Source organism: Ambystoma mexicanum, chromosome 8 (genome assembly GCF_040938575.1).
Source record: "Ambystoma mexicanum isolate Mex_15411 chromosome 8, UKY_AmexF1_1, whole genome shotgun sequence".
Lineage (NCBI taxonomy): Eukaryota > Metazoa > Chordata > Amphibia > Caudata > Ambystomatidae > Ambystoma > Ambystoma mexicanum.
This window is the reverse complement of record NC_090929.1, coordinates 579809370-579833705: the sequence shown is the minus strand read 5'-3', so window position 1 is coordinate 579833705 and position 24336 is coordinate 579809370. Positions and strand designations below refer to the sequence as shown.

Genomic DNA, 24336 nt, shown 5'->3' with positions numbered 1-24336 from the left:
ATGAAATGCAGTACAGAAAATAACTTGATAGGATTTCAGCAAAAGACAATGTAATCACTTTCTTGGACAATTCACCCCCCCTTTTATGCACTGTAAGGAGATAAAGATGACACAGTTCTTAGGAATGCAATCAAATAGAATTCAGTTCAATCCCCCCCCCCCAGCAGCTTATACAACAGATAGGAGTTTTGAAACGCAGGCAAAATGCTTTGAATATGGTGAAAATGCAGTGAGAAATATGCTGAAAATGGTTTTAATTCCCTTTAGGAGATTCAGGGTGAGTGAAATATACTTGGGATGAGTTCAGGCTCACTTTAGCAAGGATCTAGGAGTAACTAGCAGGTTAAACGAATTTTTGGCAAAGGAAAGCAATGAAGCTGCTGTTTTCACACGTGGCTGGATTTTTAACCAAATTGCAAATCGCGGTAAAATTCGCGAGTGCGAGAATCGTGATTACGGCTGCAGTATGTGGAGGAGGAAGTCGGTTCTAGGCTTGTTGTAAAGCTGAGATTCTCAGCTTTCAAAGGAAAGTTAAACCAAGTTCCTAGCCCAAACGGTTCCAGAGATACGGACGATTAAATAAAGGTAGTTTTTCGGATTTGAAATTTTAAAAGTTCAAAGCGACAGGTTACAGCTTGCAGCTAGAAAATGACAAGTGACAGCTTTGCAAATGACAGGTGACAGTTAGGAGTCAGTTCTGGTTAGATTAAAATAGATTGAATTATATTATTTTAACTAAGAGATTGGTGCTGCACAGTTCTGCTAGGTACTCACAATATATTTAGAAATAGGCCTCGCCACGGATCTGGTCAGGTTTTCGGACTGGACTCCGGTTCTGGTCTCGGCACTTCACAGTGATCTGAGTCAGCTCTCTGGTTCTGCTAACAGCGGTCTGGGTCACTCTGGATCTCTGGTTCTGGATACTGCTCTGCTTTCTCTGGGTACAGCACTGCTTCTGGATCTTTCTGCACAGCTTTCTCTGGATACAACACTGCTTTCTGGCAAATGGCAAGAGTTCTTGCAAAGAATTCAAACAGCTCGCCTGGCTGTGAATAGTTTACAATGATTTGAGGCCTGCAAAAGAGGGATTTAGCTTGTAGTTGACCTCTCTGCTACCAATTCTGAAGTAAAGTCTTGGTCTCTGAAGGTGGATAGATTGAAGTCTCTGTGTTGGCTCTCTGGAGGTTGATGGAGGTAAAGTATGGATTTTCCCGGCAGAGCGTCCCGCAGCAGGTGGAATAGCATGTCCCTATCTGTCCTGACTGTCTGCTTTTATGTGTTTTGAAAGTGGGTGGAGAGGCTAGCTTTCTAGGCCCTACCCCTCTCCACTTGTCATTGGCCACTTCCTCCTCTTCCCCTTGATTGGGGGAATGAAATGAAGTGTCATCATGATGAGGTCTGTTTATGATACAGAGAACCCACCCCTGTCAACTTTACACACAATCTATATTTGACCTAAAGACATATTTCCCCGATAGACAGTTGTTTGGCATTGCATACACACATCATGCATTTACTGATGGTAGCCCCTGTTCCAATTCTGTCGTTTCTAGGAGCTTGGGTTCAAAAATGGCAACATATTTCACTTTTTGGTCAGGTTACCAATATTGGATTTGTCCCCGCATTTACACAAATGTTCGCAAAGCATGTGGGCATTAGGTGGTGGAGTGTCAGATTTTTAACATACATACATTTAGAGTAATATCCTCTTTTCCGCTAAAAACCCCCCTGAACATACCACCGGGTCCTAACGCGTCTTCAAATGTGCACAGAAAAATCACAAGAATAATGATATCACTTATAAAATTTTCACAAGTCCGCTCTATGAATGATCCATCTTTTTAGATTTATGTTCTGGCCCCAAAGAGGTGTGGTTTCCCAGGTCACATGGTGTAGAAACCAGTTTATCCAGTTTCTGCCAAGCTCAGAGACCCTGCCCCTCCCAGCTTCTGCCAAGAGGAAGCTATTTTACGGTCCCCCTAATAAACCATCTGCCTGGGCCCTGGAAGGCCCATTGTTCAAAAGGAAGCCATTTACGACTACCCTAATAAACCATCTGCCTGGGCCCAGGACAGGCCTTTGTTCAGCTCCCTGTAGCTGCTCCACCCCTAATCTAATCAGAGAGGTGACAACTCCTTTTGGCAAGGGGAAGAGTGGCTGAGCAGGTTTTACTCATGTGGGGGTAGATGTCAAGCAGAATTCAGTTTCCTTAAACCAGGTTTCAGATAAAATGTCATTTCTAGTTACCCAGTTTTCTGCATTCAAATAAACTAACAATTTTTACACATGCAGCTAGAATGCTGATTCTAAGTTTAAAACTATGACATTTAAACAATTGAAACCTATGTGACACTCAAAAGTAGGTCACTCATTTCTTTTAAACATTTAGATTTGTAGTGTCTCAGTCCAAATTTACTTAAACTGCTGAAATCCACAGCTCAGCCAGTTTTGCTATGAACATTATTTTAGGCTCATCCTCTTTCCAGATTTTGTATGCCCACAAGACTTTATTCTGTCAAATGTCTGCTGGTGTTCAGTGAGATTGTTGGATATTCTGCAATGTTTGAAATGGGCATTCTGAGCTTGCCTTCAGAGAAACAAAGGGTGATTTTTAAAGTGCTTTCTAGCGAACAGGCACTGCTGTTTTTCTCTTTGGCACCCCATTTCACTCATGGCTCTTCTGACCCAGCACACCCGCACCGGGGGGTGGCAAGTCAGGCGACCATTTTGGTGTGCGCACAAACTGCACGGTTTTCATAGATTCTGGCGCACATGTGGGCTTTTGTGGCCATCTTGGATTTCCTAAGCCCACAGCACCAAATGTTGTAGCATAATAGTCCAAACGTGGGTCAGAACACCCAACACTAGTTAAAGGAGGCTTGCTCACTTTAATACCTTTGAGAAGTCTTCCTACAGCTGGGTGTTCTCCTGCTGGTACCCCGTCCACCAGATCGTGGCCCGCCGAAATGGCTGACCTATACACACATATCGTTCTGAATGCTTTCCATTCAGCACTAAGACGCCAGGAAATGTAGGATTTGAGTTATAGGGGCTGAAATGGGAGGAATACTCCTCTCCCTGCACCATAGTTCCCAGGCCTGCTAAGTGGAATTATAGCTCCCGATTGTCGAGAGAGCCCATGATACTTTGATGAGCTCTGTAGCTTCTTATGAAAGTCCCGGCAAGCACCATCTTCGCCTGAAATTCTACAGGCCAGAAGTGCTAGGTTCTGATTCAGAATCAGAGGATGAGGCGCTCCCGCTGGATCTAAGAGGAGATCTCACGGTGTGAGATCATCTGAGGGAAATCCGTGGAAAGTTCCATCAGAATCGGAAACCAAGCTCGAGATCTCCACTCTGGAGTTACTATCACTAACTTGGCCTTGTCCCTGCACACTATCACTAGCGCTATCATCGAGAAGGGGGGAAAAGCATAATGGACACGGAGTCCCCAATCTTGCAGGAACGCATCCGTTCCCAGTGCTTCCGGATCCAACCTCCAACTGAAGTCATTTGGAAGGTGTGTATTCAGTCTGGAAGCAAACAGATCTGTATGAAACGGACCCCACCAGCTCCGTAATCTGTTGAAGACCGATTTGTGTAGTCTCCAGTCACCGGAGTCGATCAGATATCGGGAGTTCAAGTCGGGCACCGTATTCTTCACTCCCGGAAGATATTAATCTTTGACCGATCTGTTCCTGCTCAGGCAGAAGTGCCAGAAATCTTTGGCAATCTCCACTAGCATCTTGGACTTCGTTCCTCCCAGTTTGTTGATATATCTCACTGCGAATATATTGTCCATGCGTAGCAGAATGCAGCACTGCTCCCTGTCCTTGGAGAAGGCCTTTACTGCAAACGATCCCGCTAGCAGCTCCAAACAGTTGATGTGCAGCTCTAGCTCTTTTGTCTGTGTGTCTGCATTTGGCTCCCCAGCCTGACCTGCTGGCGTCTGATTCTACTATGATCTCTGGCAGTTCTCCAAAGATGGCCCTGCTGTTCCATGCTTCCATATTGTGCAGCCACCGTCGGAGCTCTGTTCTGCTGTCCTCGTCCAACGGGACCTGCTGATGGTATCTCCATCCCTTCTGTAGGTACCTGATCTTGAGCCTCTGGAGGGCTCGATAGTGTAAAGACCCGGGGAAAATAGCCTGAATCGAGGCTGCAAGAAGGCCCACTATCCTGGCTAGATTCCGAAGCGAAATAAACTGTCCCCCAGGGCCGTCTTCAGGTCCTTCTTGATGGATTTTATCTTGGAGGACGGGAGGGCTAGAGTGGCCTTTCTGGTATCCATGGTGAAACCTAGAAATTCCAGCTTCTTGCATGGAACAAGCTCTGACTTCTCTTTGCTGATCAAAATACCTGGACTGGAGATGAAAGCAGTCGCCCATCGCACCAGCCTCTGCAGTCTCTCCTTGTTTTCCGCCATGAGGAGGATGTCGTCCAAATATATGATCATCCTTATTCCCTGTTCTCTCATTGCGGTGGCTAGGGGCCTCATTAGCTTGGTGAAAGCCCAAGGTGCTGATGATAACCCGAAGGGCAACATCTTGAACTGCCAGGTTTCCTCTTTCCACTTGAAGGGGAGGAAACAACGTTATAAAGGTGCTATGGGTATCGTGAGATATGCATCCTTTATGTCTAGCCGGGGTAGCCAATCGTTCTTCCGCAGGAGGTCCGCCAAAAGTGGATTCCCTCCATCTTGAAGTGTCTGTAAATTAGCCAACTGTTCAGTCCCTTTAAATTGATGACTGGTCTAGCCTTTCTTTTGCGGTGGATCAAAAACATGTTGCTCAAGAAACCTGAGTGGGTCAGAGCTCTCTATCGCCTGTTTTCGCGCCAGCGCTTCTAACTCTGCATCTAGTAGTGCTATCTCTTCTTCTGAGGAAAGCATGCGCTGGGGGGGTTGAGACTGAATCGGCTCCTGTATGAAATCTAGGTGAAATCCCTGAGCCGTTTGAAGCACCCAAGCGTCTGCTGATAATTTGCGCCAGTTGTTTATGAAAAGCAACGTCCTCCCTCCCACTGGGGGATAACTCGCTGCGCTCTCTGTCACCTGTGGAATTATTCTGCTGCCTGAAGTAACCTCTTCCTCAGCGCCCTCTGAAACCTCTGCCTCTGCTCGGGAAGAACGCGTCTTGCTGGCGCGACTCCCATTATTGGGCCCTCGGCCCTTGGGGTCTCCTGTTGGAATTGAGGCAGCCGGACGAGAGGCCCGTGTAACGGCCGGCCCCCTGCAAAAACCCGAGAGGGAAGCACTTCCCTAATCAATGCTTGCACTTTCTCGAGCGCAGTATAAGTCCCTACGAACAGATTCATCTCTTTGACGAGTGTGTCGCCGAAGAGTAGGCCGTGTGCTCCCTCTCCTGCCTCATACGAGGCTAGGTCTCCTAACTTGTTGTCCATTTTTAAAAGCATGGACCTACGTCTCTCTGCTGAAATGGCGGTATTCGCATTGCCTATGAGACACACGGCTCGTTGAGCCCACCCTGCTAGGATGAACGGATCCACTGGCTCTCCAGTATCCTTTGCTTTTTCAGCGAGGTCCATAATTTTAGCTATGGGGCCTGTTAAGTCCAATATTTTATCTTGGCAGGACCGCCACGCGCGGTCCACCACCCCCCCCCCCCCCCCGTCCACCCCCCCCCCCCCCCCCCCCCTTCTAGCATCTTTCCCAGCTTTAGTGACGAAAGTCAACATTTTGGGGTCGAGTTCCGGGGTCTCTGCCACTTTCCCAGAGAGCTCTGGTCTGGGACACTCTGACCGAAGTATGAACCTGGTCTCCTTCTCTAGAGGTTTCCTTATTTTCTGGGACATGTATAGCGCTACTTTAGGAGATGGGATCCAGTCCGTGGATCTAGGGTGCCTAATGGCCTCTGGCTCAAACATATCAGACATGTCCTCCTCGGGGTACTCTCCACCAAGCTGGCTTTTATCTCTGTCTGTCTCCCTCTTTTTTCCCCGTACTACCGCCTGACAGACTTCTCTCCTCTTCCTCTTGCTCGTCTTGGTCATATTCTTCTGAGGAAGAAGGCACATCCCCTATGTTTCTCGCCCCTGGGGTAGGGGGTATGGGGCAGGGCACTGCTGATCTAGCAAGGAACGCATCCTTTAGCCTGTTAAAGGCTTCAGCTGCCTCCTGGGGCTTCTCCCTCTTCCCCATATCTGAGCCCGGGGGGTGGGGGGGTAGAAAAGTGCTTCCTCTTCCGGGCCGCACACCCCCTATGTTGATCTTGTAGAGGCTTGATGGTGGAGGTCCCCACTCCTGGATCCTCAACTCTGCCAGCTTTAGTGCCCAACATGTTCTCCAGGACCTGTAGCCTGTCCTGTATAGGCTGAACCCCCTGAGCCACTGCTTTGACCAGGGTGTCTCCCAAAACCTTCTTAAAGCTTTGAGAGAGGTCTATTTCCTCCTCTTGCAACTCCTGTTCCTGATCACTGTACTCCTCCCAGTACTCATCTCCCCTGTCACAGGACACCTCTGCCTGACAGTGAGGGCTGTGATCTGACGCTCTGTAGGCTCTGCAATTGGCCTGTCTGCCTGAATGTCAATGACTGAGCGCTTAAAAGCAATGTACTTTTCTTTTTTTCTTCTTTTTGTAAGCCTCTTAAATCACCCGCGAACACTTTTGATAGGCAGGGGTCCTTTCGCGCTCCACAGCTGACTGTTAACCGTTACGTTCGAGTAAAGAACATTGTGTGAGGGGAAAAGACTCCTGCGCGTGCGCGGAACGCTCTTAATGAGCTGTTACAGTGTCTGAGGCGTTCGAGCGTAACGCGTGTTTCGCACTAATTTACTGAGAAGGAATGGGCTCCCTGAGGCGAGCGAAGTTACTTGCGGGATATTCCCATTCCCTCCTGACTCGTTCTGACGGAGCTGTTAAAATATGATACGCTCCACGCTACGATTCCGTTTAAGAGATTGTTCACGCTTTCAAGCAATGAAAACAACGCGCATCCACCTTAACGCTGCGCGAATTGTATTTCATCTCGCCTACGCGCATATATAACTATGAAACCTGAAACACCTGAATGTTGTTAAGACAAGAAATAAAAGGGTACTTAGCTGTCGAGCCAGCGAAAAAAGAAGAGGAAGGTACCTAAGGACACTGGGGCTTATACTTACCAGAGGGCTCTCACTGGAGGACTGAACTGAGGCTAGGGACTACAGAGCCTCTAAGACTCTTGGGATATGCAGTTTATGTGTACTATGTTTTGTTTATTTTCATTTTTTAAGCCAGATTGGGCATACTTTCATTAAAAAATTAAAAAAAACAGTTTAAAGAGTAAAGTTTTGAATTGCTGTTGAGCAGGGATTAAAGAAGAATAAGCATAATGCTCGCCTCCGGTCTTGTCATAGAATTAAGGAAAATCATTCAAAATTCTCTGTTGCCTATAAGTCACAAAACCAGATGTTGCAATGTAATTTCATACTTATATGTGCAGCCATGAGGCTGAGAAAAAAATGGCGCTGGCGCTATACTGGACAACTCTACATCACAACTGATTCTAAATCCAAAAACTGTTGGCTTTTCCAAGGCCGGTTTCCCACTCAGACAGTGAGCAATTTGTCACGTTTTCCTTTGGACAGGAGCATTTCAGCTTTGGAAAATAATGAGTACATTTTAGGAAAGTGTGTTGGCAAGAAATCAAGCAGCCATACTCGATATTAAACATTGTAATCGTACACGGGAGCAGAACACACATTCATTCTGTAAAGGAGAATGTGTAAGGAAGACCATTGTTGGGTGGCCTGTATGCTATTAAAAAAATACAGTGTTAAAAGAAAGAGTAAAACAAGCTTTATCACCTTTACTCTCCTTTTTGTAAAATAAATATCACCTGCAAATAACGCTTTGCAGATTGCACTTAAAACGGATTTACTAAGGAATATGCATGTTTTTTTATTGCGGGTGCTAAAGTCTAGCACCTTCCATGGAATGCATTCATTGTATGCCAGCATTCTTTGCGGAGGTAAAACGGATAGGTTTTGCAGGCGGATTAAGAAGTGGAAGAATACACTGTTTTCTCCTGCAAAGCGCGAATACAATTTTCCAAAGCGAGAAAATAGATGTAATGACCGGTGTAAGCCTTTGTACACATTGAAGAGGCAAAATAAATGTAAACATGAGGCATACAATAGAGCCCCAGAGTTTTAAAGGGCTACTTTTAGAATGACTGTGCTCTGGCGAAGTCACATCGAATGCAATGATTTGCAGGATTAATTGAGAAATACAACATATGCAACAATCTCACTAACCATTCTAGCGTGCATTCACATAATTGCAGAAGCAACAACGGGCAGATGCACTATTACTTCTCAGAGCTTAATTTTAAATGGCACAGCACCATACACGTAAAAAAAACGGTTCAGCCGCACTTCCGAAAGCTCAATAGCTTGCAGCAAAACAAGGGTGTGAGATCGGAGACCGCAAACTGCAACACAGTGCATTCAGAAGCTTACAATTACAAAATGGGGATGGTCGCACCAAAAGGCGGACCGCAGGAAGTGCCCGTATCCTAGTGGGACATGAACCACGAGTGCCCGTGTGTCATGCGGGGAAACGTTGGGGGCGTACCGAAGGCCGGGTGAAGATCTACCCCTTCTCAAAAGCATGTCTCCTCCCGCATCATTATGTTTGGGTGCACAGCACCACCAAGAATGAAGATTACCCCTGCTATCTGCGCAGGGAGTATTAATTCTATTAAAGACTAGGAGGCGAGCATTATGCTTCATCTTCCTTTATTTCTACTGTTCAGCAGTTCAACAAACATATACAACAAAATCATGAAAAGTGTCTTAAAACTAGCAACTTTTCTCTTGTCCAAAACTACAAAATCCATGAGCCTCTGTAGTCCATGCTCACTCCACCAGTCACCATCCACTTCCTGTGCCTGGACTCCTCCTCTGCTTTTACTCGCTCTGAAAGTCTCTAACTGATCCTCGACAACTGTTCGAAGACTCTCTTGGACTTTTAACTTAATTGCTGAAAAGACTCTGGGCTCCTGATCCTCTCTGCTCTGTCCTCCCCTTCAGTTATTCTTCTGATCCTCTCCTATGAAAAGAGCAACAAAAGATTACGTTAGGGTGGTGCAAACGTCTCATACTGATACATAATAAAGCATTGCCATCGTATACACAGTACCAGACCCGGGTGGGAATTTAATGCTCGCCTCCTAGTCTTTAATAGAATTAATACTCCCTGCGCAGATAGCAGGGGTAATCTTCATTCTATGACAAGACTGGAGGCGAGCATTATGCTTGTTCAAAGCTTACCCAACACCGTACTTGCTAAACTCTCCGCTGGCTTAAAGTAAAATTCTTTAAAAGTCCTATCGCTTGACCAGTCTGCTGCCAGCATTATCTCATTCAAAGGCACTCCTGCTCTCACGGCGGACGAGGCCATTGCCCCCCTCACCGAATGAGCTCCATATGTGCTCACATTCAGACCTGCTGCATGCATAACTTCCTTGACCCATCTTGCGATGGTAGCTGATGCAACTGCGTGATAGGGCTTCCTGCGCGCTATTAATAACTGAATAGTACTTGCTGATCTATACTCTGCAGTTCTATTCTCGTACTCCTTAATGCATCGTGCTACGCACCATTTCGAATTACTCGGGAAATACGGATAATGTACCGTAGACGTCCCTGTCTTGGTCCTTCTGACTATGGAGAATGTAACTCCCTCCGGACCGAAGGATCGTCTGTTAATATCTAGTGCTCTTACGTCCGATACTCTCTTGCAGGAGATCAAGCATAGCAACATAGCTAGCTTTCCAGATAATTGCTTAAGCGAGAGATATTTATCGGTCGGCCAACTCGCTAGTAGGCGCAGCACTGTAGTCACCTCCCATGTTGTGGTATACCTGGGCTCCGGCGGGGCTTTAAATCTAGCTCCTCTGATGAGCCTCACCACTGCAGGATGTTCTCCTGCCGGGACGCCCTCTATTGGCATGTGACCCGCAGAAATCGCCGATCTGTACACTCCTATAGTACGGAACGCTCTCCCGCTCTGTAATAAGTTCGCTAGAAAGTTCAGAATCTCCACTACAGGTGCCGAAACGGGATGAACACCTCTGTCCTTGCACCAGCTTGTCCATTTTGCCCAAGCTGCGTCATAGCTCCTCCTAGTGGATGGAGCCCAGGATTCAGCGATAAGCTGAGCAGCCTGCGCCGAAATTCCTGGCAAGGCCCACCGTTTCCGGATATCCTGCACGCGACTAGCGGGAGTGTCCCTTCTCACTCTCAGAGGATGACACGACCCAGCTGGGTCCGTGAGTAGTCGCTCCTCGTCGGGGAGGACTCTGGGAATGTCCGACACTAGTTCCATTAGGGTGGGGAACCACACCTGAGACTTCCATAATGGTGCTACTAATACCAATTCTGCTTTCTCCCTCCGGCATTTCGCTAATACTCTGCTCAACATCACGAAGGGGGGAAAAGCGTAATGCGGACCTCCTATCCACTCTTGCAGAAACGCGTCTGTTCCTAGCGCTCCCGGATCCAGCCTCCAGCTGAAATAGCTGCTCCTCTGCGTATTGAGCCGGGAAGCAAATAGGTCTACTTGCAATGGTCCCCATCTCGTGTTCAGTCTCTGAAACACTGCTGGATCCAGCCTCCAATCGCTGGAATCCGTCAGGTACCGCGAGTTCCAATCTGCTACTACGTTCAGTGTCCCTGGCAGGTACTCTGCTGTCACCGACGTCCCTGATCGTAGGCAGAAATGCCACAGGTCCTTCGCTAACTCTGCAAGCATCTTGGATCTCGTACCACCCAAATGGTTGATGTAGCGCACTGCTGATATGTTGTCCATCTTCAGCAGGACACAAGATTTCACTCTCTCTTTCGTAAAGGCTTTGATCGCGAATGATCCTGCTAGGAGCTCTAGGCAGTTTATGTGTAGACGAAGCTCCTCTTCGCTCCACTTGCCTCCGGTCTGTAAAGACCCACATCTGGCTCCCCAGCCTTTCCGACTGGCATCCGACTCTATTATCAAATCCGGTTTGTCTCCGAATATGGCTCGCCCATTCCAAGCGTCCATATTCTTTAACCACCATTCTAGCTCTGTAATCGAGTCCTGATCCAGCGGCACTTGTTGATGGTACTTCAGACCTAGCTGCAGATGCTTTATTTTCAATCTCTGCAGTGCACGGTAGTGTAGTGGCCCCGGAAAAATGGCCTGGATAGATGCTGCTAGAAGCCCAACTATTCTCGCTAATGTCCTGAGAGATACTTGTTGCTTCTCTAAGCATACTCTGATCTCTCTCTTGATGTCTCTCATCTTCCGAGCTGGAAGTTCTAAGGTCGCCTTCTTGGTGTCTAGAATGAATCCCAGGAAGTCTAACCTTTGCGCTGGTATGGTATCTGATTTGTCTGTGTTCACTAGAAATCCTAGTGAGGTCAGAAGGTCCTGCACCCATCTCGTTTGGTATACTAATACCTCCCGATCTTCTGCAAGAAGCAGGAGATCGTCCAGGTAAATAATAAGCCTTACTCCTTTCTCCCTGATTGCTGCCGATACCGGCTTCATTAGCTTTGTGAATGCCCATGGTGCCGAAGCAAGACCGAATGGCATCGACTTGAATTGCCAGAATCGACTTCGCCAGCGAAAAGCTAGAAATGGTCTGTACTCCTCGAGAACAGGTACTGTGAGGTAAGCGTCCTTTAGATCTAGACGCGTCAACCAATCTCCTTCTCTTAGGGAGTCTCTGAGCTGATGGACGCCCTCCATCTTGAAGTGCCGATATATGATCCAGCCATTCAGCTCTGAGATTTATCACCGGGCGTACCTTCTCCTTCCTGTGCACTAGGAACATATTGCTCACAAATTTCGGGGCTGTCTCGCATTTCTCTATCGCCTGCTTGGTGACTAGCTGCGCTATCTCGCTGTCTAGCCATGCTTGTTCCGCTTGCGCTAATTTCTGACCCCGCGGCTCGTATCGCTGCACTGGGGTTTCTATGAAATCTAGTTGCAGACCGCTGACGGTCTGCAGTATCCAGGAATCGCTTGAAAGCTTGCGCCAATTCTCTAAATATCTGCGCGTCCTCCCCCCTATTAGGGGATACATAATCGCTCTCACCTGGTGTAAATCCTTGACCTCTTCCCGATCCTCTGGGCCTTCGGCCTCTTGGGAATCTCCCCCTGGATGGGAAAAAGGTGTCTTGGCTCTTGTTCTCCCAGTATTGTGCCCTGGTGTTCTGAGGTCTTCTCCCTCCTTGGTAGCGACCGGCTGCGCGACCTCTGTAGCGGCCGGTCCCTCCAAAAACTCTGCTGGGGAATATCTTGCGAATAGATGCTTGGGCCTTCTCTAGCGACGCGAATGTGCCTACGAACCGGCCCATCTCCTTCCCAAAGGTCTCTCCGAACAGGAGGCCTTGTGCGCCTTCCCCTGCTTCATATGACGACAAATCGCTCAATTTTGAGTCTATCTTGAGCAATAGGCCCTTCCTTCTCTCTGACGCGATGGCACAATTCGCGTTTCCAAGCAGGCAGACGGCTCTCTGAGCCCACCCTGCGAGGGCTTCCGGATCGACCTCTTCTCCCGTGTCCTTCGCCCCCTCTGCGAGGTCCATAATTTTCGCGAGCGGACCCGCTAAATCTAATAACTTCTCCTGACAGGATTTCCAGGATCTATCAATCCCCTTCCGGGGGTCCTTGCTCGTCTTGGCCACAAAGGTCAGCATTTTTGGGTCGAGCTCAGGTGCTTCCGCCACCTTTCCTGGCAAATCTGGGCGCGGGCACTCTGCCCGTAGGCGCTGTCTCGCCTCCTTGTCTAGTGGCTTGCGTAATCTTGCCGCCATATACTGAGTCACTCGGGGGGATGGTTGCCACTCGGTGGACCTCGGATTACGTATGCTGTCTGGGTCGAACATATCCTCCTCGTTCTCTACGAGGTGTTTCTCCTTCCTCGCTTTCTTGCCCCCACTGGGTCTAGTCCAGTCATCTTCCTCGACTTCTTCATCCCCTAACGAGCCTTGCTCATCTACTAGCTCTTCCTCCGAGCCAAGGGCCTCTCCAATATTGTCCTCCCCTGGAGCGGGGGTCGTGAGGTTCGGCACTGCCTGCTTTTGTAGGTACGCTTCCTTAAGCTTAGCAAAAGCGTCAGGCACCTCCGAGGCCTTTTCTATCGCCTCCTCTAATGAGCCCCGGGGGTCGTCAGAGGATTTCCTCTTTAGGGCTTGCTTACTCCCCTTAAGCCCCTCATTCAAGGGTTCTGTGGGCGTGCGCTTATCCACTTTGGTGCTGGTCTTTGGCTGCGAGAGTATAGCTTCTAACGTCTCCAGCCTCTCTTGTAGGGGTCTCACACCTTCTGCCACTGCATCCATAAGAGAGCTACCCAGCACTTGCTTGAAGCTGGCAGCGAGGTCCTGCGATTGCTCCTCCTCACTCCACTCAAAATCTGACATCTTCCTCTCTGCTGTGTGCCTAAAATACCTGGAACAGGTGTCTTAGCACGCCCACTACTCTCTTATGATGTTAATTTTTTTTTTGTGGCTGCACCTTTGTCCTTTTTTAGCCTTCCGGCCTCCAATCAACTATCTAACTGCTTCACGGCAGTGTAGGGCTCCCAGACCCGAGTCTCCCAGCTCCTGCGGCTGAAGGTATATAAGCAGTGCTGAGGATATTGTTCCAGCTGATCGTGCTGCGCGCGATCGTACGATCGCTATCCTCCGCTTCCAAACTAGTTGGGGTCGAGAAACTCTGCATCTACGAACGCTGGCGAAGGAAATTAGCAATCGCCGCTTCGCGATGACGCTACGCGACTTCGCGTGTAGGCTCCGCCCACCCGCGGGTGGGGACTATGTTGTTGGAGCGAGACGCTCCGCGCTTCGCACGCTAGCTCCGCCCTCCCGCGGGTGGGGGCTATGCTGTTGAGGCGATCCGCTCTGCGTTTCGCGCGCTAGCTCCGGCCTCCAGTGGGAGGCTATGCGTGTGACTCCTGTCGCTTGTGAGGCTGACTGAACCCCTGATGTGCCGGGTATACGGCACGGGGCCGTCAGCCTCACGGCCGTCCCTATAGATCAAGGGAATATCCCTGGGGCCCCGCAGTGCCCCACGCGGCGAGTGCGCCTGTAACAGGGAAAAAACACCAAGCTTAGCGCGTGGTGTGACATTTGCGGTAAAAAGCTTCTGCCAAACAACCTCTCACACGTTCCCCCTGCAAGTCACACTCTCTGAACATATGTTCTATCTTTAATCTACACTTCCCCTCTTCAGTCAGCCAATTTGTTTACAGGCATTAGGAGAGGAAAGAAAATAGTACTTATCTGCTTGAAGAGCAGTAAAAGAAGAGGAGGAGTCCAGGCACAGGAAGTGGATGGTGACTGGTGGAGTGAGCATGGACTACAGAGGCTCATGGATTTTGTAGTTTTGGACAAGAGAAAAGTTGCTAGTTTTAAGACACTTTTCATGATTTTGTTGTATATGTTTGTTGAACTGCTGAAGAGTAGAAATAAAGGAAGATGAAGCATAATGCTCGCCTCCAGTCTTGTCATAGAATCAAAACTGAAACCGAGTGAGACGAGGGGCGCTGCACTGGAACTCAAACAAGTCATGCATCGTTACCTATTCATCTGGTGTTCATTACCACGCTGCTTAGGGGTTTGATCCTGGAGACAGTTGACTTGGCGTCCTGAAATGTAAAAGGGAAAAAACAAATATAGGCTTCCATTTTTGATTCAAAGTAGACATGCACACAAACCAGGCCCTGTCATTTTTGTTGAGTCTCCCTGCAGGACATGTCTTTTGACAGTAGCTGAACTGGCAGATTGGAGATCACTTCTATTTCCTGCTGTTTGCCTTGCTCTTTTCATGGCGCAATGTGTTAGTGTATTGTTCTCATGGGTTCCGTCTCGGGTCTGATGTGTAGTGCTGACCTGTGCCGGGGTCGCACATTCCGCACCCAGCGTATTGGTTTCCGGTGTGACCAGTGCTGGCAGAGAGTCTGGTGCCGCTTTTAGTTTTGCAATGTGTGAGGGGGACTCGACACTGCGAGCAGCTGCTGCAGAAGCCCTGGTTAGCTGAACGTGCGATTTCTGCGATGGCATCACACTTCCATCTCCAGTCGTTTATGCTTCTGCCAAGGATATACTTTGGCTTCCTTTACGCCATAGGTAGGCAATTATTAGATGGGGCATCGTGGTATTTCTGAAGGGCACCGTTCAACAGTAGAAAACAGTGTTTCTGGCACCACCAAGGTGACCTAGCCAGAGCGTAGATTGGTCAATCATGCTAGTTCAAGGGGTGAATGTAAAAGGCAGTGTCATACGGTGTTCTGGTATTCATGGCTGTGGAATGCACACTGGGGAACACCAGAAGAACTTTGATTGCGTTGTTAAATGTTTTAACTTTATCAATACATTGGTGCTGTGCTGCTAGAAGCTCAGGAGGCTGCATTCATTAAGTGACATTGGGGCGAATAACACTACTTTAAGGACCCCCCCTTTCTCATGTGCACCAGGCGCCGCATTGCGGCTTTAGTTTGGCTGTAAAATGGTGCTTTAGCGCCACCTACAAGCTAAAACGATTGCATAATGGCAACCGAGCGGGTACACAAAGCTTGCAGGCGTGGCTTAGTTATTTGCCCACCCATTGACTGCCTATGGCCATTCCCACACAGCTACTGACCCTCCCTGCCCAAAACATCCCCTAGGGGGAACTCTTTGAGCTTGCATTATCAAGCCTTACCATCAAACCTTGCACTCAAAATGCCTCCCATTTTTTTCAAAGCAGTCTTCTGAGAGTTAATGACATAATTGGAGTTGTAAAAACGCCACTGGTGTGATAAAATCCTCTTAACCCGATCTGGCTTCAGTCACTCGATTTATAAGCACTATGCGTGTCCTTCACTAAGGTTCTGTTAAAAACAAGCATTGGCAAAGTCAACAGTCTTGGCTTGTGCAGATGTATTAGGCATTTACAAAATTTCATTATGGCAAGATCCCATTGCTTTCGCAAGCACAGCAACAGGATCCTAAAAGTCAGCAGCACATCATAGTTGAATTTCTAAGCCTCTCCTCTCTCACGGAGGTGGGGGACAGACACTTATTTTTACGTCTCTTTCATGAGCCTGAATAGAGAGAAGTCGTCTGATTGACCACTCAAAAGTCTGTCTGAGCTGAGAACCTTCATGTGAGGAACGAACATTATCACCAAATGTCAACAAGTCATATGACGCAGTTGCCACAGGTTATACTCATATGCATTCTTATTAGTGTTTGCTGTGATAGGAAAGATAACTGCCCCTACTTAGAGGCTCACTCCCTAGGCAAGGAAATGCCGTACTGCCTAGCTTAAAGAGGAGGGAGAGGCCATAAAAAGTCTCACTGAGTGTCACAATTTCATTCCTATCCACAAGAATTCGATTCTGATTGCTGAAGTAGGGCACCCGCTTTCAAAATGTTTACACTGACTTGAATGTTCATTCATGAACACCCAAAACATTACACCAAACTGAATAAAGTTTTACATGATTTTTATGGGGTTTGGTTTTTAACTGTTTTGTTTTAAATTATCTTTTGAAATCCATTACTTCTTTTAAGGGTAAGAAGGATGACATTAAACCCTAAATAGCCCCCTCCAAAAACAAACATATACACAGTTCTCTTAGTGCGACACCAACACAGCAAATCAATCAGCATTTTCAAATGTGCTCAGGTGGTGCTTCACAAAATGATGCTCTGTATCGCCCCACACACTGATTCTCCCCAGCTGAAGCCTACACACTAGCCACAATGTCCTGATCTGCTGGGTAATGTTAGGCCATGCCTCCAACACACACTGGAATGGAACCTGGAATTGGCCTATTATTATTATAATTATAAATGTTCTTTTAGAATGTGCTTAATACTAGAGATTGGTTTCCAAGCGCACGATCGGGATTCGAACCTGTGTTGCACAGCGTTAATTTATTTATTTCATTTGTAAAGCGTGCATACAACCCGTAGACACTGAGGCGCTGTTGCAGGTACAAAGTACTAGTCAGGCTAGTGTAACACAGGCATAGTTTCATACAAGTACAGGGTGACAAAGGTATAACCAACTGGCAGTTATCATAGAAAACATGAAGAATCATACACAGGTAGTTGGGCGGTGGGGCAGAAAAGTTCCTGGGGAAGGACGTGATGGGTGGAGTTTAGGTTTAGGTGAATAGTTGAGTTGTTAATGCTTTGAGGAAGATCCAGTAGGATTTATCTGCCCTCAGGGAGGGTGGGAGGTTGTTCCAGAGCTTGGCAGCAAGGTATGGGAAGCTTGAGCCTGGGGCTTTGCATCTTTTCACTTTGGGCACAATAATTTTATCTGTGTAAGGGGTCCTAGTGGGTCTGTAAGAGTGGGTGTTGTCAATTCATTTGTGGAGGTAGGGTGGTGCTGTGTTGGACAGGCACTTGTAGGTGATGGAGAGGGTTTTGAAAATGATCCGCTCCTGGATGGGGAGCCAGTGCACATCTCTCCTAGCTCTCGAGATATGCTCTCTTTTTGCGATGTTCAGGGCTGCTCAAAGGGCGTTATTCTGGATAACTTGAAGTTTCAGTAGGTTTCTGGAAGACGTGCCATTGAATAGGACGTTGTAATAATCAATCTTTGAGCCAATGCGTCGTCTTGCTTTCAAGACAACAGCGTTGCCCCTGAGCTATCCCCCCCGCCTATCAATTTTGTGTACAGGTACCACAGCATGGCAAGCCACTGTGCAATAAAATGCCAAACAATGGTGCGTCTTAAGGTGTCCACTGCAGTCTTGTCATCATCACCACCACCACCACCACCACCACCGGTATGAGTTTGTAGTGGGAACTTGTACACATCCTTGTGCCAGCACCACAGGTTGTTCTGGGTGGCTGTGGTACTCTAATGCCAAAACTCCATCAGGCACCTCAAAGTAATTAGAGGCGAAAGAGGAGGATGAAAAGAGGGGGCCGTCTTCCTGCCCTCTGTGCAGTTTCGAAGAGACTCCCGGGCCTTCCCCAAACCCTCACTATGCTTTGCACCTCCTCTTGACCCCTGCAGTACTGGCTGTGCCACCAGCTCAGGCTCTGCCACTGCCTTTATGTCAGTCACTGCTGTTTCCACCATCATAATCATCATCATCACCACCACCATCATCATCATCATCAATCCCACCAACAAATTCTGTAGCAAGTTCATCTGCTGGAGAAGGCAGATTATTTGTGTGCCTTAACCAGGGTATGTTGAGGAACTTTCCCTCTCACTCTTTAGAGGAGTCCAAGTAAGAGGATAAGAGATCTGCGTCCACCTGGGGATCCAGAAAGCTGTAATCGTCCTGAACTGTCAGCACTATATCAGATTCCTACCCCTTCTTCCCTGCCATGACCCACCAAAAAGTAAATAGGTTCTCCTAAACAAAATACAGGATTTGTTTTCTCTGAAAAATAAAAAAATGAAGGTGTCGTCACTACAATATCAAAGGCTTGCATAACAAAACAAAAAAAACTGTCTTCCTAAAAACACAGGCTTCAAAAGCAAGAACAAATAACGGTTTACCCGACATAAGTAACAAAGGCTTAACAATTTAAAATCACAACACAAAAGAAAAGGATTCCCAAACAAAATGGCTTCTCAAATAAACTGCCTGCCACCCAAATTAAGGAAAAAAGGGTTTCCCAGCTAAAAGTACAAGTTTTCAAATCTCAGATAACACAGTAGACCGCCAAGAAAAATAAATCCTGCCTAACACTCAAAAGTGTCTCTCTTTCGCCAACTCCTAGTATGCATGAGCCCTGCCTTGCTAGAGTCAAACACAACCGACAAAGAAACATGAATTTTCTTGTTCTTCCAAACTAGTTTTCTGCCTATGAACTCACCAGAATCCGTGAGAGAATACCCGAATGTGACCTCGCTATGACTCTTTAGGCTGAATCCTTGAGCAATCCAGATTCAGTGTACATGCTTCCAATCTCAACCCAAATCACGAGAGAAATACAGACATCACAATTAGTCTGCGTGTTTCCGCGGATTCATCAGAATCTGGTGATTGAGGACGCTTGGAGTTCAGCCTCTAACTCACATATCTATCGAGTAAAGTTATATTGTGTCTTTTAGATAAGAAAGACCAAACAGCTAGCAGTTCTTCTCAGTGCTTGGAACCTTCGAGTGAGCATTGTCCTGGTGGTATGTTGGCAGGGGTGCACTGGAAACCAAAGGTGGCCCTCGAAACTATTTTCACAATGGCCCCCATTATTGCTTTGATCGAGCAATCGCAGTGAGAAAGTTCAACCTCTAGGAAATGCCTGTGCTGAAGCCGGTGTCTATTTTATCATAAATATTGCAGACATGGTCGTATCTCACTACATAAATATAACTTCTGGTCAGGCCCTACTAGTAGTAAGTGACTAAGCTCAGATCGGGGAGAGGTCATAGTACGTGGCAAAATTGTGCACTAGTAATTATGACTTACATTAAGCAATCTTGCTTGTGAGGGCAGAGCACATGTATCACATGTTCCTGATTGTATAGACCTCCAAGTAAAACCAAAACATACGTCCACACATGAACTAGAACATAAATGCACAACACACTAAGTTTTGCACATAATTATTTAATGGGGCTACGCATTATACTACATTCAACAAAACATCTTCCTGCTTTCTGCTCGCTTAATAACCTTGCACATAACATGAGGTGAGAGAGTTTCCCTTACTTCTCTATTACACCTCATTGCTTGAACCTTCCACATTTGAATAATTGGTTGGCGGAATTGTATTGAATATGTTGTTACGGCTTGGTTTTAACAGGATTTTTTAACATGGTTTTATGTTTATGTGATGTATTGATTTTTGTGTAGAAAAGTATTAACTATTTCTTTTTTTTGTACATGTTGTGAGTTTTGTGTAAGGTTGACTTTAGCAGCCAAATCACAAAAACAAAAAATATCGGAACATTTCCCTGGTGAAACAGGGCAGGACAGCTTTGTTTACACCTTCAACCACAGTCAAGTCAATGGGAGTTAGAACTCAGGATGGGGATCACTGGAAATGGAATCTCTGGAATTGCTAAACACAAGTGCAACAAAATCTGACCCCATCCTCACATAGATGCTTTCTGAGTGGATGAAGATGTAATCAGGCCAAAGTATTAGAACTGAGCCTAAAGGTACACAAGGGTAGGTGGGAGAGATGTGAAAGACTTATTGAACACCTTAACTGCAAAATACAAAGGGCAGGTTATGCAGGATTGGACTGCAGATGTAAAACACGCCACCCTTTTCCACTCCAATCTAGTCAATAAAACATTGTAATCTAAAGAAGTTTTGATTAGATTGGGAAATCCAATTAAAAAGGTATGCAGCAAGGTGCATTATTGTCATATACAAATATTTTCAGCAATGGATCTTAAGTGTTTCTAGATGTTCTGGACATATATTCTGTCTCTAAATTTCTGTGCATAAAAGTACATGTTCCAGCCATTTTTTTATTCCCAGTAGAAAACTTCCTGCATTGCCTTTTCCCAGGCAATAGTCAAGCTAGCCTTCAACATGTTGCTCCATAAAACTTCCTGCATTCATATTTTATAAGTGCTGATGTATACTTGTACTGTCTCTTTAGAATCCATCCAATGATTAATCTGTCACATACTTTGATACAATGATCTGTGCTGTCCCTTAATTTTCCCTGTAACTTATACCGGGCAGCTTCAAAATGCCAGCTGCCCTATATCAGCATTTGGAGAGCTCAAGTCATTGCCTCTAAAATACCACTAGGACTTCCGTAGAGTCACTCAAATATCACACACAGCCGACATGTGACTATCGAACCAGCCACTTTTATTGAGGAACTGCCTGGCCCAAGCACGTATGAAAACCCTATGGGTCAAACCACCTCTGGCAGCAACATTTCCACTTCATTTCTAGCCCACTCAAGATTGCAGGTTTCTATTGTCTTGTTGCTGAAGGAGGAGAACTGAACAGGGATATGGGATGAATTTGATGGAGTCATCACAGATCCCCCGGTGGCGACGTCCTACTATGTGGCCACGGGATGGCAGCTGCTACCTGATCCTGACTCTGGGGGCAGTTAGATGAGGGAGAGGACAAGCACCAGGAGATGTCATGGCTTCATTGGATGAGACATGGTATCACCCATTTGCTCATGAAAAAGACCCCATGTTACCCAATACTCTAAAGGCCTTTTGCCATGCATCTGTTCCCCCCTTTAGGGAAAAATAGAGAAACATTTTCACCAATATCCTTTAGGCCAAACTCCCATCCCTTCTCTAACAAGTAGAAGCTTCAACAATAGCTTTTTCCGTTTTAATTACCCTTCATATGGTATTAGCATTCTTGATTTAAAAAACAATTGACCTTTTAAATTTGATTGAATTATTTTGATCGTTTTTGGTGGGAATTTTGTCAAATTTAATTAAATATATATATATATGGGGTGGGGTAAGGGAATAGGTTAAAGTGGGGGGAGTACATGGGTGTGCAGTGGGTCTTCCCCCTGCATTTTAGAGCAAAAATAAAAACAAATTCGGCCAATTTGGAAAAAGTCAAAGATTTTCGATCAAGTAGACCTTAACACTTCATATAGAACTGGTTTTTCATATGGAACCATTGAGAGAGATTTTCCAAGTACTATGCATTAGTTGACATCAATGGACTCCAATTTCCACAACCACCCAAGTACTGGGACGAGGAGGATGAAGGAAATGATGCAGAGCTGAAGTAGCCTCAAGCTCGATGAGTGTGCTTGTTGTTTTCAGAAAGCACCTGTGCGTGGTACATACAAAGATGGAAAACAAACTATTGAGAGCAGCTGTTCAGGAGACAACGTCACATCTCCCTCGGAAGAGTGTGATGGCTGGCGGCACGAGCCGGTATGGCTGGAGGCACGAGCCGGTGTGGCAGAGACAAAGTGCTCGCCAGCAGAGAGGGAAAGTAACATTGCGTGAGCAGGATGTGCCGCAGAGATGCCAGGAACCACAGGAAGATTCCTAGGCGTTCAGTAGCTGGAGGAAACAATGCTACCCTCACTGAGACCTGAAAGAAAGCAGGCGTGTAGGAGCGGAGCCACGAGAAAGACATCGAAGCAGTCCAGAGTAGAAAGCAGGCGGCAAAGCGTAAGTGCAAACGGGACCGAAGACACCACACAGAGCTGGTGAGTCAGCCCAAGCAAAGTGGGGACCCAACGGCATTTCAGCAACTGCAACAAACAGTTTTAGAATTGTAAAGCTACAGAGACACAAACAATAAGAATATTGTTTGTGAGTTAAAAAGTGTAGAGTACAAACACGAACCCCAACAATATATGAGTGCTTGGAACGCAGATATGGGGAAAACTTGAAGCAAACATTGAAACTGCCAGATATTCGAAACCAAGGAAAATATATTTAATTTTGGATGTAAGAACGTGCAAGGAGAGAGAGAGAGAAAGAGAGAGAAAGATGTGCAAAATAATTATGCGATTTTTGATAAACATTTGCATCGCCCTCAAAAGTGCTTGATAATGTATTCAGGGAAACTGGTAAGATGTAACATCACCTGTTCTCCGTTTATGGTGTCTGAGTCAGTGTGAAGTCGTGAACCTCCACACCCCTGGGAACTTGGGAAAGGAATGTGGCCGTTGCTACTATCAGACGACCCTGAAACTCACTGTCTTGCACAGCCTTCGCGAGAGCATTGAGGGTGCACAATTGTTCTAGTCACGCAACCACCCGCAACCACTTCTAGATTGAGAAAATAAGCTACAGGCAACAGCAGCCACACATAAGAAAAGTTAATATACTTGCACGCGCTTACTTGTTACCACCAATCACTGAATTAATCTGGAAGACTGTGCATGTGCAGTGACAGACTCGTTTTCTTGGCCTAGACAATCATGCCACGGATGCGCACACGGCACATCATGCTTTATTTACACAATTCATACATTAATGGAATACTACTATTTATTATACCAGCTCATCCAGCAGCTGCTTCTCACTCAGAGTGTCCATGTCCAGTGCAGATGCGATAAATTGTCCTCAGTGAGAGGAGTGGGCCTGTCACAAACACACCAACTTGTTGTGTGCAGTTGCCCGAGCGCCTTTTGTTGGTGCTTCTCCATCGCCTTCCTGCTGTCAATTTCGTGCATTCCTGTTCCAGAGTTGAGAGTTGAGGAAGGAAGGACGGTATTCCCCCAAAATACCATTAAAAAAAGCCAAATTTATTTATTCGCATTTGTATAGCGCACTTGCAGCCCGGAGGCATCGAGGCGCTGTTACAAGAGATTTTAAGCATTTGTGATTAATTTGAAGGACGGCAACTAGAGGTCTCATGGTTGTAAGTCGACACTGTATTAACTCGATGTATGTAACCCTTACAGTTACATCACAGTAAGGCAGTCATTTACATTTTACTTTCAGACAAAAAGCTTGGTTTTGATTGCTTTGCGGAATGCTTGGTGAGACCCTCATTCTTAGGTGACTGGGTAGCGCATTCCAATGGGTAGCAGCCAGTGTGGGAAAGCTGGAGCCCCTCGCTCAGACTTTAAAAGTCCTGGGGGTGAGAATCATGTTGCAGTAACCCTTCCTCAGAGGTCTTGTGGCGGTGTGTATGGTGATTCTTTGGGCCAGGTAAGGGAGTGCCAGGTCATGGAGGCATTTGTGGGTGAGTGCAAGGGTTTTGAACACAATTCTCTCTTTGACCGGGAGCCAGTGGGCCTGCCTTCTAATTTCGGAAATATGATCTTTTCTGGAGGTTCCTTTTGGCTGCCCGGAGGGCGTTGTTTTGAACCAGTTGGAGTTTGGCGAGATTTTTGCAGGAGGTTCCAGCGAGAAGGGCATTACAATAATCCAGCCTTGAACCATTTATTGCCCTAGCAATGGTAAGGCAAGTCTGGTGTGATAGGAAGGGCCTGGCAGCATTAAGAACCTTAGAATAATATGCCGACGATGAGGCGATGGCATTGACCTGTCTGTCCAGGGTTAGGTCGGAGTCAAGGTAGACACCAAGTGTCTTCCTTGATGGGGATGTCATCGACAGTAAAGGATGAGTACTGTTGATCGAGGTTGCCCAGGGTGGTGGGTGACCCAATAAGCAGGAGTTCAGTTTTTTCGCTGTTGAGGCAGAGCCAATTGTCTGCCATCCAGGATTGGATGGTAGAGTATATGGTGGTGAGCGTGTTACTGTGTGTCATCTGCGTAATTGGTATACGAGATGCCCATTGAGTTAAGGATGCTGAACAGAGGCCTCGTGAAGAGGTTGTACAGGGTGGGTGCAATGCAGGATCCCTGTGGGACCCCACATTCGATATGGCTCGGGGTTGCACAGGCCGAGTCAGAGATGACTTTCATGACCCTCTCTTGGAGAAAGGAGGTAATCCAGTCACATGCTTTAGGGGAGA

The 24336-nt window shown here is 46.7% G+C and overlaps 1 protein-coding gene across 4 annotated transcripts in view; it reads right to left on the bottom strand.

Moving 5' to 3' along the window:
• KCNAB2 (potassium voltage-gated channel subfamily A regulatory beta subunit 2) overlaps positions 1–24336 on the bottom strand; it is a 1347681-nt gene that overhangs the window by 1221904 nt on the left and 101441 nt on the right. Inside the window, exon 2 of one of the 4 annotated variants that reach the window (XM_069610273.1) lies at positions 14567–14633. The exons of the other annotated variants lie outside the window; for them this stretch is intronic. The gene's annotated coding sequence lies outside the window, so the exon portion shown is untranslated. The remainder of the gene's footprint in view (positions 1–14566; positions 14634–24336) is intronic. 4 annotated transcript variants of the gene reach the window in all.